Here is a 13,609-nt window from a genome sequence, read left to right as displayed (position 1 = left end):
TGAACTCATTAATCCGAATCACCCTTCATATGTAGATCACATTGTGCATCAGAGAGAGAGAGAGAGAGAGAGAGAGAGAGAGAGAGACTGGGGGGGGAGTGGAAAAGGATGTGTAGCTAACCGGTGGGAGAGGGAGAAAAGAGAGAGGAAAGAGGAATGAAGAACGAGAGAAAGCTGCCACGGAAGAACAGATGGACGAGACTTGAGGAAAAAAAGGCAGGTAGAGATTAAGAAAAAAAAGAAAAAAAGAGGAGGGAAGGGGCGTGTCCACTCTGATGACTAAAGGGTGGAGGAGGAGGAGGAGGAGGAGGAGGAGGAGGAGGAGGAGGAATATAAAAGAAAAAGATTAAAAGATTGAAAAAAAAACAATATCAACTAAATCATATTCTAGTCAGGAGTATTATGGCAAGAATATCAAAGAAAAAAATATGTATGTATGTAAAACAAAAACGAAAATGAAAGATAAAAAAAAATCAAGACAATAAAACCAATTTAGACCAAAATACCACACCTCCCTAATTTTCCCTTCTCCTTCTGCTCCTCCTCCTTCTCATTTTCTTTAATTGCTTCCTTGTAAATCGCTTTATTCTCCTCCTCCTCCTCCTTCCTGACTTCCACCTCCGTTCCAGTTCTCGTGGCATACATGGCCTGCCTCCTACTAACCTTCCTCCTCCTCCTATTCCTTGTTGATTTCTCTCTCCCCCGGTCCCCCAAGGCTGCAGGAAGTGTTCATTAGCCGTGCAGTGTCTTAGGGGCCCGTTAAGATAATTTTCAGAGCCGCTGCAAGGCCAATGTATCCTTAATGGCGGCAGGATAGGGCGTAGAGGGGCAAGTGGCAAGGGTGTGACGAGGATATGTACCAGCTGAGGAGCGTGAAGGATAGGTGAGTAGGATTAGATGCAGAGGGAAATAAGGGAATGATGTAGGGAAAAGCAGGATGTAGGTTCGGGAACATGAGGAAAGACATGATGGGAAATAGGATATGGAAAGGTTTTGGATATTGAGGAAAGGATGTACAGAGAATATATCATGGAAGATGAGGGAAGGATGTGTAGGAATATACGTAAGTGAAGAAAGGGTGTGTGGGAAAACAGGATATGCAGAAGGTGAAGAAGGAGAGGAGAGGGTGAGTAGAGAATTAAGATATACACGCTAGATATGGAAAATGAGGAAGCGATAGGAAAGGAAGATAGGAAATGGCTGATGAAGAGGAGAGAAGATTGCTTAGAAAAATGCGATGTGTAAACGTTGATGTAGATGAGATGAGGAGAAAGAGACAATGTAGGAAAACAAATTAAAACGAAGGAAGGACAAAGAATAAATAAAACATGAAAAAAATATATTGAGATAGAGAAATAAAGCGGAAAATAAGAGCAAAGGATCATACACGAAAAAAAAAAGAAAAAAACGACACTAAAAACAAAAAAAAAGAAAAAAGTAATGAACAATGAAAAAGAGAGACAAAATAAAATACTCCCATGACACTGCAAGACGTCCAGGAAAGAAAACAATAATGAGACAAAGACAAAAAAAAAAAAAAAACTATGCAAAGAAAGGAAAACACGAGACAACAATAAACAAGAACCATTCAGCTGCCCCCAGTGGTATGGTGGTAATCTCAGTAATCCACCCATGGATTTATAATGATCCTGACGTTATGGGGGCTGGGAAGTCCCTTGAGGGGGGAGGAACAAAGCTTTGATGCTCCAGCGTGGGCAATCAAAGCTCCAGTCTAATGCATCAGTCGAGTCGTGCTTACCAAAACCCGCAGCCCGGCCAGTCTGTTGCTCGGGAAGGTAATGGGGATAAACCAGTCAGGCGAGGAAAAGGAAAGGGAGAGATGGACAGTGGTAGAAAGGAGAATAAGAAGGAGAATGGAATAGGGAAAAGAGATAGGAAGCAGGGAATGTTAGAAGTGGAGAGAGAGAGAGAGAGAGAGAGAGAGAGAGAGAGAGAGAGAGAGAGAGAGATAGGATAGAATAATGGGATAGGAAATAAAATATACTACTGAGACTAAAAAAAGGGAATGTGGGAAAAGGAAAGGAGAAAGAAATAGGAAGAAGTGAAGGAAAGAAAGAAGACATGGATAGGAAAAAAAGACTTGGGAAGGGAAGGAAAAAAGAAAAAAATAAAGATATGAAGTAGAGTGGAAAGGGATATAGAAAATAGAAAGAAGTAAAGCGAACATAAGACCTTGTAAAACTGAGAAAAGGCAAGATTGAGGATAGGAAAGGCAGCAAAAGTGGAAGAAAGATAAAGAAACAAGAAAGAAGAGAGAGATATAAGGAAGACACGAGAATGGGGAGAAGAAAAGGAAGAAAGACGAGACGTAAAACAAAGGGAGAGAAAAGACAAGAGGGAGACGAAAAGCAGCAGAGGTGGCAGCCAAGAAACGAGAGAGAGAGAGAGAGAGAGAGAGAGAGAGAGAGAGAGAGAGAGAAAAAACAAGAGGTGGACAAGGAAAGCAAGAAAGTGTTGAGAAAAGAGAAAGGTAGATAGAAAAATAACAAAACATAAGATAACAGAGATGGAATAACTAGCAGAAAAGATAATAAACAAGAAAAAGAGGAAAGACGAAAGATAAAAAATGAGAAAAAAAATACAAAAGGTAAACAGAAAGCAAAGAGACAGAGGAAATAGCAAAAAGTGACAAGAAACAACATATAGACGAATAAAAACATGTAAGAAGAGACGGAGAACCAAAGCAGGGAAGTAAGGAGGAAGTGAAGGAGATGAGAGTACTAAGGCAGACTCTAATATTTACCTCCTACGACTCTCAAGTTTCCCACAGGTGCTCCTCCAAACCATGAGGAGGCGGCGGGGACGATTTATGGCCAAGCAAGAGGAGGAAGGCTGGAGGGGAGAGGGTCGACCGCTTGTGAATCTCAACAACCAACCTGCTGGAACCTGGCTAGTCCCTCCCCGCAGACCCTTTCTTTTACCCTCCTGACGAAGAGATAGATAGAGGGCGGGAAGGACAAAGAGAGGGAGGGTGTGGGAGATGGAGGGAAGGAGTTATGATGGAGGGTAGATGGAAGGGAATTTAGGCTACCGTTCCGCAGCGCCACTACTTCGCCTCGGGTCTGAGGCTCCCTAATTATCCATCGAGATAATGGCAGGAGGGAGGACCCGTTTTTAATAGGGCCTGATGCGGAGGGCGAGGCGCAGATAAGAAAAGATGCATCTCTGTAGCCCCTTCATGAGAGAGAGAGAGAGAGAGAGAGAGAGAGAGAGAGAGAGAGAGAGAGAGAGAGAGAGAGAGAGAGAGAGAGAGAGAGAGAGAGAGAGAGAGACGCACACAAAAATAGATAGAGAAAAGAACGCGAGAACATAACGTGATTGACGACACAGCCACATGTAATTACAAAAGCTACAAAGCATAATGAAGGGTGGATATTTCAGGCTATTTTCCTCCAGCAGTTCCTTTACAATCCTAAATTGCTATCACTTAACAATTATTTCCCATCCAATGACCTATTCTTCCCGGAGCCTCGCCCATCTGGTTCCAGCGGCTGGCCTCCACACGCCGTAATCATGCCAACTAGGGAGACATAATGAAGTGTTATCGTGGCTGCAAACATCCACATTAGCCCATCACTCCCGCAACCCGGCATTATCACATTGCAAATAATAGAAACCAGACTCCCCCCTTCCAATTGAACGAGAAAGCAAAAGTTATCAGCACCTGCACATCCTGGCTTGTTTTTATGGAGTTGCAGTTCTTGTCTTACTTTTCTTGCCTTCCCTCACTCACTCTCCGTGTTCCATTTCCTCACTTATTGACACCTGTTAACTCCAACGTCATTTCGTGTTGCTTAAAATAATTCTAACTTTTTTTTTTTTTTATTGATCACTGGTTTTGTGTTGCTTCTGCTTTTATCGTAGTTTGATTTTCTTTATCTTATTTCCCCTTTACATTATTATTCTCATTTATCAATTCCTGCGCATTCCGTGATTTTATGTTGTGTAAACTTACTTAAACTTCATTTTTTTTTTCCCTGAATTTTGTGTCTCAGTCACATATTTCCCCTTCAGCTTTTTAGCATAAGACGGAAATTATCCATGAACAATGAGGCACATGTTAGCTCATCACATGAATAAATTATCCAATAAATACAAAATACTGCCTCCATCATGCAAAGGTGGAAAGGGCAAGTGTTCCTATCTCCGGTCCTCCACCTCCTCCTCCTGGTCCTCCTCCTCCTCCTCCTCCTCTTTCTCCTTCAGTCCCATCTCCTGTTCCTCCTTCTCCTCCTCTGCCTTTGTATATACAACTGAGCAATCCATTACCTTCGCCAATAACACAAGTGGCTGGGAAAGTTTCCTTAAACTACGGAGGTAAGAGGAAGGAAAGAGGAAGACGAAGAGGAAGATAGAAATGAATGAAGTAAGAGAAATAGGAGGGAAAGAGTAATTTACTGACTCACTGACTAAATAATTGACTGATTTTAAAGAACAACAACAAACGAAACACCAGAGAGAAAACATGAAAACTTCTTAGTCATAAAAAAGTACAGGCCAGCACATATAAACATCTCAGGCCTATCTGAAGGAGGCGAGGGCGTGGGAACTACCCCCAGCCTAGTGAAGTGGGCGTGGGGATGCGAGGTATGGCCGTAGGGGGTGACTTGGAAAAGGGAGTGGGCGGGAAGTATGTAGGGGCAGGAAGGGAGGGCAGGAAGGGAAGGAAGGGAAGGAAGGGTACGCTGGGACTGGCTATCTGATGCACCGCTAATGTCCCAAGGTAGCCTGACCACCACACGCATGCATAATTAATGACAAATGCTTACACAAGTATGTAAACAACACCTACACACTCGCCAGACAGACATGGACACACGCACATACAGAGAGAGAGAGAGAGAGAGAGAGAGAGAGAGAGAGAGAGAGAGAGAGAGAGAGAGAGAGAGAGAGAGAGAGAGAGAGAGAGAGAGAGAGAGAGAGAGAGAGAGAGTGGGGGCAGTACACGATAACATCCTATTCTTATGATTTATATGTATCTTTTTTTTTTTAATGAAGAAAGATGATGTAGGCGGGGTAGTAGTTCATCTTGGAACACTTGCATCACATTACTGTTCCTTTTATACAGTGTGTTATTTTTTCAATCTTGATTTAGGAGTTGAAAAAAAAAATAACCCGATCAGCTTCTCATGAATTTGTCATAAAACACTTACTTACATTGTATTAATCATTAGATAAAACTTTTACTGAATGTTCTTAGTATCTTGGAGATATAGACACAAGCTCTCCTTTCTTCTCTATTACTCCATTTTTCTTTCCCAATCTCCTAAGTTAATCTCAAAGCACATTTCATTCTAAACTTTTAATCCACTGTGTATATTACGTTTATATCGCAAAAGGAAGTATAAACATAAATACATTTCAAACCTCTTTGCTCATCACTTCTCTCCTTTGAATCTCACCACTTAGCCTCATAGCACTCACGCCATCACACACACCCAACATAAACAATATCGACATACTTCACTGTATTTCAGTTCCCTTTGCTTATCTGTTTACCTTGCAATCTAAACAATTAACCCCGAAAGCAAAATAACACTCTTTTGAAACCTTTTAACATAGATAACCCCCCGAGACACGTTTTTGCATTTCATTCCTCAGTGCTCTTCATCCTTTCCCCTTTCAGTACCACCAATTAACTTCAAAACACATCCCAACATCACAGATCTAACCCCTTTTAACCTCCACGAAAGGAAGCATACACACAAACAACCCTCTTCAAAGCACCTCTTTGCATTTTACTCCAGTCTCTTATCTATGTTTTATCATATTCAGTGTCATATTCGTATTGGGTAACAGAAAGCGTCGGACCACCCAGCAGGACGAGCCTTGTACCCGCGTGGCCTTAATGTGGCTCTCCATTTTACTCCCTCGTGGTCAAGGGTTACGATTTCGTGAATGTATAGCATGAAGCTGCTTTATGTGAGAGTGCTTTATGTCCCAGGGAGGCGAGACGAGGCCAGGAGGGGATAAAATGAGTAGGAGTAAAGAATATAAAGAATAAAGAAATGTTGAGAAAGACAAAGAAAAGGAGACTGGAGGAGAAATGAATGAGAGGAAAGAGGGAGGTGTGGAGGATGAGGATGAGGAAGAAAAAGGTTGTTCTATTAGTAAAGGAAGAAGTGAGTGCGTGGGAAGTATAAAGAAAAACTCTCTCTCTCTCTCTCTCTCTCTCTCTCTCTCTCTCTCTCTCTCTCTCTCTGGCATGATGTATTTCTTGCTAGCGTGTGTAGTTTATGTGTGTAAGGATTGGTGGGTGGATGTGTGTAATACTGAACTTGAACATGAGTAATACAGTAAGACAAGCTGTATACGATCCTCCTTTTACTTCAGTCTGACTTACAATTCCTCTCTCCTCCTCCCATCAAAACTAATGCATTCCCTTACATCCCTCTTTCTTTCTCTCTTTCCCTTTTACTATTCTCCCTTTTTATTTTTTCTCCTCCCTTGCAACTGACCAAAATGAAGCTTGAAGCCCTTCACTCTTTAGGACGACCCAAGCTTCCGTAGTTACTTGTTTAGGTGGGAGCAAGGCTTTTAACTTTGAAGGGAGAGCTTTTAAAGGCCTTCCCCTTAAAAAAAACCTCCCTTTATGTGTGTGTGTGTGTGTGTGTGTGTGTGTGTGTGTGTGTGTGTGTGTGTGTGTGTGTGTGTGTGTGTGTGTGTGTGTGTGTGTGTGTGTTTCTTAATCCCTGACCTGCCACCTGTATGACCGAGATTCTTTTTGTTTGTTTTGTGTTTGTGTTGGTGGAAAAAAATGCTCTTCTCGTTTTGTCCTTCGAAGTGATTCCCACGAAAAGAAAGTTTGGCGGGAGCGGGTTTCCTCCACAAGGCGGCTCCAGTTTTTGACGGAATTTATCACGTCTTCCTCAGCGCCTGCAGACATTTATGGAGTCTCACGCCTTTGTTTTCTGACGTCACCCTTTCCTCCTTTCCCTCCATTGCTCCGCTCCTCCCCCCCTCACGTACTCACTCTCTTCCACTCCTACCACTTTTTCTCTCTCCGGTTCGCTTCCCTCCTCCTACATTCTTTTGCCACTCAACAGCTGCAGCAGCAGCAGTAGGCAACAGCTACAGTGTTCCTCTTAATCTTCCTTTCCTGAATATACTTTACACTCTCCTTACAAATTCTTTTCCCTTCAAGTATTTTATAATTCAAGAAATGTGTCCGTGATCTTCCTGGATTTTATTATGCTTCGTAATTAAGTTCTCTCTCTCTCTCTCTCTCTCTCTCTCTCTCTCTCTCTCTCTGACACTTCACAAGTTCATGCAATGGCACCAATGAAGCCTCAATCTAAAATAACTGTCGAACTTTTCAGGAACCAATAGAGATCAGCAAAAATAAGTTGATTTTTAATGAGAACCAATAATTAAAGCAGAATTTCCATGAAGCTGATAAAAAGAAGGAAATAAGAACAAGACAAAACACAATGAAGAAAAAAAAAACAAGAATCGGAAGCAAAAGAAACACATACAGACATACAGTGGAAATATATGAAACGAAACTCAAAACACACACAAAAAAAAATCCATCTCTTACTCCTTCATATCGATCAAGCGAGCCTTTCATGTTGCCTTTAATCGACGGTTCAGCTGCCATCAACATCTTAAAACGACTCGATTGACAACTTTCCACCCTCCTCCTTACCCCACCCCCCATTTCCCGCCCAACTCCTTACTTCCTTCACTCACAAAATCAGCCGCTATTCACACCAACTTTTTACTTGCACTTTTTGGCTAAACGTCCGGCTTTTGATGTAAAGGTGGCGATGTTGATGTTGCTTTTACCAGAGGGATGAGAAGGGAAGAGGACAAGGAGGAAGAGGAAGCGGGAAATGCGGTGGTGGTGGTGGTGGTGAGGGAGCAAGAGAGAGGGACGAAGAGAAAGAGAAGGAAGGAAGATGTGGCAAACGAGGGTGGCGGTGAAGCAGGAAGAAAGAGAGGAGAGAAAGACGTAGAGAAGGAGGAGGAAGAGGAGGAGGTCATACAATAGGGGATAAGTTGAATATGAATAAACAGGAAGAGGAGGAGGAATATGAGGACAGCGACAAGGAAGATAAGAAAACTAAGAACTCATGCAGAAAAGAAGGGGAGAGAAAGAGAGATAGAGAGTATAGCCCTTAAAAAAAAGAGGGAAACGAAACAGCAGAAGGAAACGGTACGGGGGTAAAGAAGGGTAAAGGGAAAGAACAAAAGGGTGCAGGATGGAACACAAGATAGTGTGGAAGAGGAAAAGGGAGAATGACATGAGGGAAAGAGGGAAAACGTAACGTAAACAGAGGGAAGAAGCAAGAAAGGGGTGCACTATACATGGGAAAGGCAACCAGAGAGAGAGAGAGAGAGAGAGAGAGAGAGAGAGAGAGAGAGAGAGAGAGAGAGAGAGAGAGAGAGAGAGAGAGAGAGAGAGAGAGGAGGAAGGACAAAGGAAAGGAGATGCAAAGGAACAGAAGGAGCAGAGAAGTTGAAGTACGTAACTATTATAGAGAGAGAGAGAGAGAGAGAGAGAGAGAGAGAGAGAGAGAGAGAGAGAGAGAGAGAGAGAGAGAGAGAGAGAGAGAGAGAGAAAGAGAAATTTTCCACCAACTTTCCAGATAGTAATACGTCCTTTCCTTTCTCTCTCTCTCTCTCTCTCTCTCTCTCTCTCTCTCTCTCTCTCCTGCAGAAGGCTTCCGCAGACTTCTCTTATACATTCCGCTTCATCACTCGTCTCTCAGGACACGCTCATCTTACATCGGTGAGGAGAGGCCTGCAGAATGAGGAGGAGGAAGAGGAGGAGGAGGAGGAGGAGGAGGAGGAGGAGGAGGAGGAGGAGGAGGAGGAAGTGGTGGTGGTGGTGGTTGTCATTGTGATTTATCAAAATTTTACATTCCTTCCATATTCGAATTGATTTTATTACTTTTCTCTTGTCTCATCATCATCATCATCATCATCGACATCATTAACTTTCCTTCTTTGTTTGTTTGTTTTTTTTTCGCTCCTCCACCTCCTCTAATACTTAATTTCGTATAATAATGCATACCTTCCTTTTACTTCATCCTATTTTCCTTACATTCTTTTTTTTTTTTGTCCCATTCCTTTTTCATCACCCACACCTTTTACTTTCTCAGTATGATTGTCTTGCCCTCTTAATTAACACCTCCAGCTGACAATCCGGGTGCTGGTAACCATCTGGACGGCGGCGCCCTTGTTGACACTGGCGCCGACGTCCCGCTGAGCTGACAAGGGCACGCGGGGAGAAAATTCTTGTACGATCTATGACTGGGAGGCTGAGGCTGAGATAGAATGGCTGTTTTATTTCACTTATGCAAGGCTGAGATCAATAACTTACTAACAGAGGTATCTTATTAATTGTCTGTGAGTGGAACTGGCAGGGTTCTTATTCTCTCTCTCTCTCTCTCTCTCTCTCTCTCTCTCTCTCTCTCTCTCTCTCTCTCTCTCTCTCTCTCTCTAAGGCTGCTGGGATATTGTTTCCACAGCTTAGCACAAGATCACTGTGGCTTCACCTAATATGTATTGGATCTGGAAAACTTCCTACATAGGCTCACTGGCAAGCCCTCGTCTCCCTCTCCATCAATCCTTCCTTCCATTATCCCGCGGGAGAAAGACTGGCAGGAAAATGAGGAAGGTGTATTGCAAGGAAGTAGAGGAGGTGGGGAAGTTAAACTCACCTGACTTACAGAGATATTAGTGTATGTAAGGTCACATATATTCAGTATTGGTTGAAACCTGTCAGTTTGTAACCCAATTATTTCATACTTTTTTTTTATTACCCCATTTTGGTTTGAAGCTGTCAGTTTTTTTTTTTTCAAGCTTCTTTATAGTAGGTTATTTAGTTTGGTCATTGCTGTTTTTTCTTACTCTTCTTTCTTCTCCTCTCCTCCTCTCCTCCGCCTCCAGTCTACCTTATCCCTCAGCCTTCCATCACCTGTCGAAAACCCTGATTTTACTCTAACATGAGTGAAAATCATCTTTCCCAGCCTGTCTATCTTCTGTCCATTTATTTCTGTTCCTATTTGGTTGTACGTCTCTCTCTCTCTCTCTCTCTCTCTCTCTCTCTCTCTCTCTCTCTCTCTCTCTCTCTCTCTCTCTCTCTCTCTGTTCCAGCCCTGCCCTTTCCTTTTCTCCATTATGCAACCGCCTATCTGCAGGTAGCGTTCATTCCTCACATCAATATGAACATGGCGATGAGGCGACGGAAAAACCCTAATACCGCCAACTGGGAAGCTAAGCAGACGACACACATAGATAGATAGATAGTTAGATTGTAGTAGTAGTAGTAGTAGTAGTAGTAGTAGTAGTAGTAGTAGTAGTAGTAGTAGTAGTAGTAGTAGTAGTAGTAGTAGTAGTAGTTGTTGTTGCTGTTGTTGTTGCTGTTGTTGTTTTTGCTGTTGTCGTTGTCGTTGTAGTTGTTGCTATCATTTTTTTACTGATCACAGGATTATTGTAGTCATCAAAGAGATTGTTGTCCACATGATCAACAACAAGACAATTTTCTTGTAATATTTACTTTAAAAAAATACTGCAGTCCAAAATAACACAAAGAAAAGAACACAAAGAAAAAGCAACACTCAAAGACACACATCATAACATCCATCCACCACATACATACTTCCTTGTTATTTTCTCCTTCCATTCTCTAATATAACACCTTCCTTTATATTATGCACGTTTCAACCCTTTAACACCTTCGACCCACACTCACCCTTTCCCACTCCCTCCCTTTTTGCAGTCCCCCTCCCTTAGTGCAAATCTCCCTATACATTCCCACTCGTTGCATATTCCCCTAATCTTACCCTACCAATCTCTACGTCCCTCCCCTCTCTCCCTCTCTTCCTCTCTCCCTCTCTCTCTTCCCTTAAAATACCAACTGGACAGAAAGAATTAAGTCTCCCCTACCCTAAGCTTTTATCATGAGCTACAGGGGGTGAAGAGAAGGGGTGGTAGTTAAGGGAATAGAAGAGAAAATGGAAGAGGGAGAGGGAGAGAAGGAATAGTAAAGGGAGGAAGAAGAGGAAGAGGAAGAGGAGGTGGTTGGCACTAATACAACGACATTACGGAACACTGAATCTGCTTGTCGACGAATAATCTCCTTTGTGATAGACTCTGAAGAGGAAGCTAAGGCAGGAGGAAGACAAGGAGGAGGAAGAGATGGTGGTAGTGAATGTGGTGGAAGAGATGTTGGTGGTGATGTTGGAAGGAGGAGGAGGAGGAGGAGGAGGAGGAGGAGGAGGAGGAGGAGGAGGAGGCGCCATTAAAGCACGAGAAAGATGATGGAAGAAAGAAGCAGCAGGAAAAGTAAGAGAGAATAGCGGAGAGAAAAACAACAAACGGATTTTCTTTGTTCGTCACACACATCTCTCTCTCTCTCTCTCTCTCTCTCTCTCTCTCTCTCTCTCTCTCTCTCTCTTTCTCTCTCTCTCTCTCTCTCTCATATAAGCAAAACAGTGACGTGCAGAACCAAATGTCTGTAACTAATAACTTTCTAATACAATCACCGAAGCGACTCGCTCGACTCTCACTGACCTGCGAGTGACGGAGGGAAAGGAGACCCCCAATCAAACTCAGGTATTATGCACAAAAAAGAAAGAAAAGTTGAGCAGTGTGTGAGTGAGGTTTAATTTCAGTGTCACAAACAGCTGCAGGAGAGAGACCGAGAGCGAGAGAGAGCGAGCGAGCGAGAGAATGAGGGAGAGGGAGATAGAGTGAGAGGGTTGGAATCCCCGAACTGCAGTGGTGATAGCGATCTTAATATCACTCTCCCCTCACTCAGCACGGCAGGATCTGATCGCCAGGCACGGTGCAGCACAAGCAGAAGCAGCAGCGGCAGTACTCCTGATAACCAAGGCACCAACCACCCCGGTTCAAGCCTCCATAACGTTCTGCTTAAAATATTCAGCCTCTGTTTTCCTCTCTTGCTCGTCTGCTCTAGAACTATCTCTTGCATCATTTCAACGCCGCACCTTTACTACATTAAAAGGTTTTAGTCAAAGTTACACTGAATATTGTGCGTTCTTTTATGATTCCAGTGACAGTTATTTTTTTTCAAGATTATGTTTTATCAACCCCCCTCAGTGCTATGACACAGTTTTACATTTATTCAGATTACTATTTAGTTATTTTTTACAGCTTCAGAAACTCATGTGCGGATTTTAATAGTGAGGATGCGGCCGTTAATCTTCTGAGCTCCATAGGCCCTTGTTAATGCCAATACATTCGTCTAATCATACCTATAGTAAAATTGCCTTCCAATACTAAAGGTGTTAAAAAAAAGAAACACTGTTGAGATCCTGGCTAATCCCATATGTGACCATCTGAAAATAGCAAAGCATTTCTGAATATGCATCTTACTTGTACCGCAGCGCGACACTGCAGACCAGATGCCACCAGCCCACCAACCCCTTCCCTTGGAGCTTCTCGTGTCGACTCCCACGTTCCCTAGTTTGGGACCCGTGATCCCACACCAATGCATGTCCGTCACGGCTTTCATAAGAGTGTTCACGCCGCATTTAGTACATGGTGTGTTGTTGTGCGTGTGTTGGTGTGTGGTGGTGTGTGGCGGTGCGTCTCGGGGCATCGAATGTGTGTGTGTGTGTGTGTGTGTGTGTGTGTGTGTGTGTGTGTGTGTGTGTGTGTGTGTGTGTGTGTGTGTGAGAGAGAGAGAGAGAGAGAGAGAGAGAGAGAGAGAGAGAGAGAGAGAGAGAGAGAGAGAGAAAGTAAGCGCTTCCAGGGTGGCGTTAAACACAGTCCCCGTCTGTTCAGGCCTCCGTTATCAGCAACACGCTTCAGCTCCGCCTTCCGTTGACGTCCAAATCACCATCTCTGTGTTTCCAATCCCCTTTCTCCTTCCCCATCCCCCTCACGTCAGGCCCGCCGCTCCCCTCACGACCGCAATAGCTTTGTGGATATTTAGAACTACCTATAATAGATAATCCAGCCTGGCACCCTAGAGCACAAGATATCAAAGCCTCAGAGCCGCCAGCCGACCATGAAATCCGGCTTGCCTGGGTCCCTGGCGAGCTATCAGGGCCATGGTGGCGTCCGTGGTAGTAGTGGTGGTGGTGGTGCAGCCGTTCGAAGCCGCCACTCCCATCAAGCCGCCCTTCCTCTCAGGCTGATCGGCCACCCGTGACGCCCAGCCTGTTAACGCGGGCCTCACGGTTGACGGAGTGTCTACGTGACGCGCCTCGTCCAGTGGTGAATACGCGCCCTATATGCATCCGGAGCTCACCAAAGATATGCTTGTTTTCATTCATCCAGGTTGAAGTCACATGCTTTCTCTACTGTGTCCCCCAGCATTTCGTCTGCTTCTCATTCTCGACTTCTCATTATTCACAGTTCGAGTCTTTCATCTCATTCTTATTTGTTCGTCCGTCATTCTGTCTGTCCTCACTCTCGTGCCACCCTGTCCTCGTCTCTTATTACACTGGCTTCTCTTTCTCAGTATTTCTCACACTGTCCGTCATCGTTCTTATGTCGTCTTTCTTCACTCTGGTTTCTATTCCCTAAATTCCTACTTTGTCCTTCACCCGTTTCTTTTCATAGCTTCTTTTCCTCATCGTAGCTTTCTTTCACTCTTGTTCTCGCTATC

The 13,609-nt window shown here is 43.7% G+C and overlaps 1 protein-coding gene across 6 annotated transcripts in view; it reads right to left on the bottom strand.

Annotated features, from left to right (window-relative positions):
- LOC123498554 (netrin receptor UNC5C-like) overlaps nt 1–13,609 on the bottom strand; it is a 397,723-nt gene that overhangs the window by 259,903 nt on the left and 124,211 nt on the right. The gene's annotated exons all lie outside the window — the stretch shown is intronic.

Source organism: Portunus trituberculatus, chromosome 48, assembly GCF_017591435.1.
Source record: "Portunus trituberculatus isolate SZX2019 chromosome 48, ASM1759143v1, whole genome shotgun sequence".
Lineage (NCBI taxonomy): Eukaryota > Metazoa > Arthropoda > Malacostraca > Decapoda > Portunidae > Portunus > Portunus trituberculatus.
This window is presented reverse-complemented; position numbering and strand designations above follow the sequence as displayed.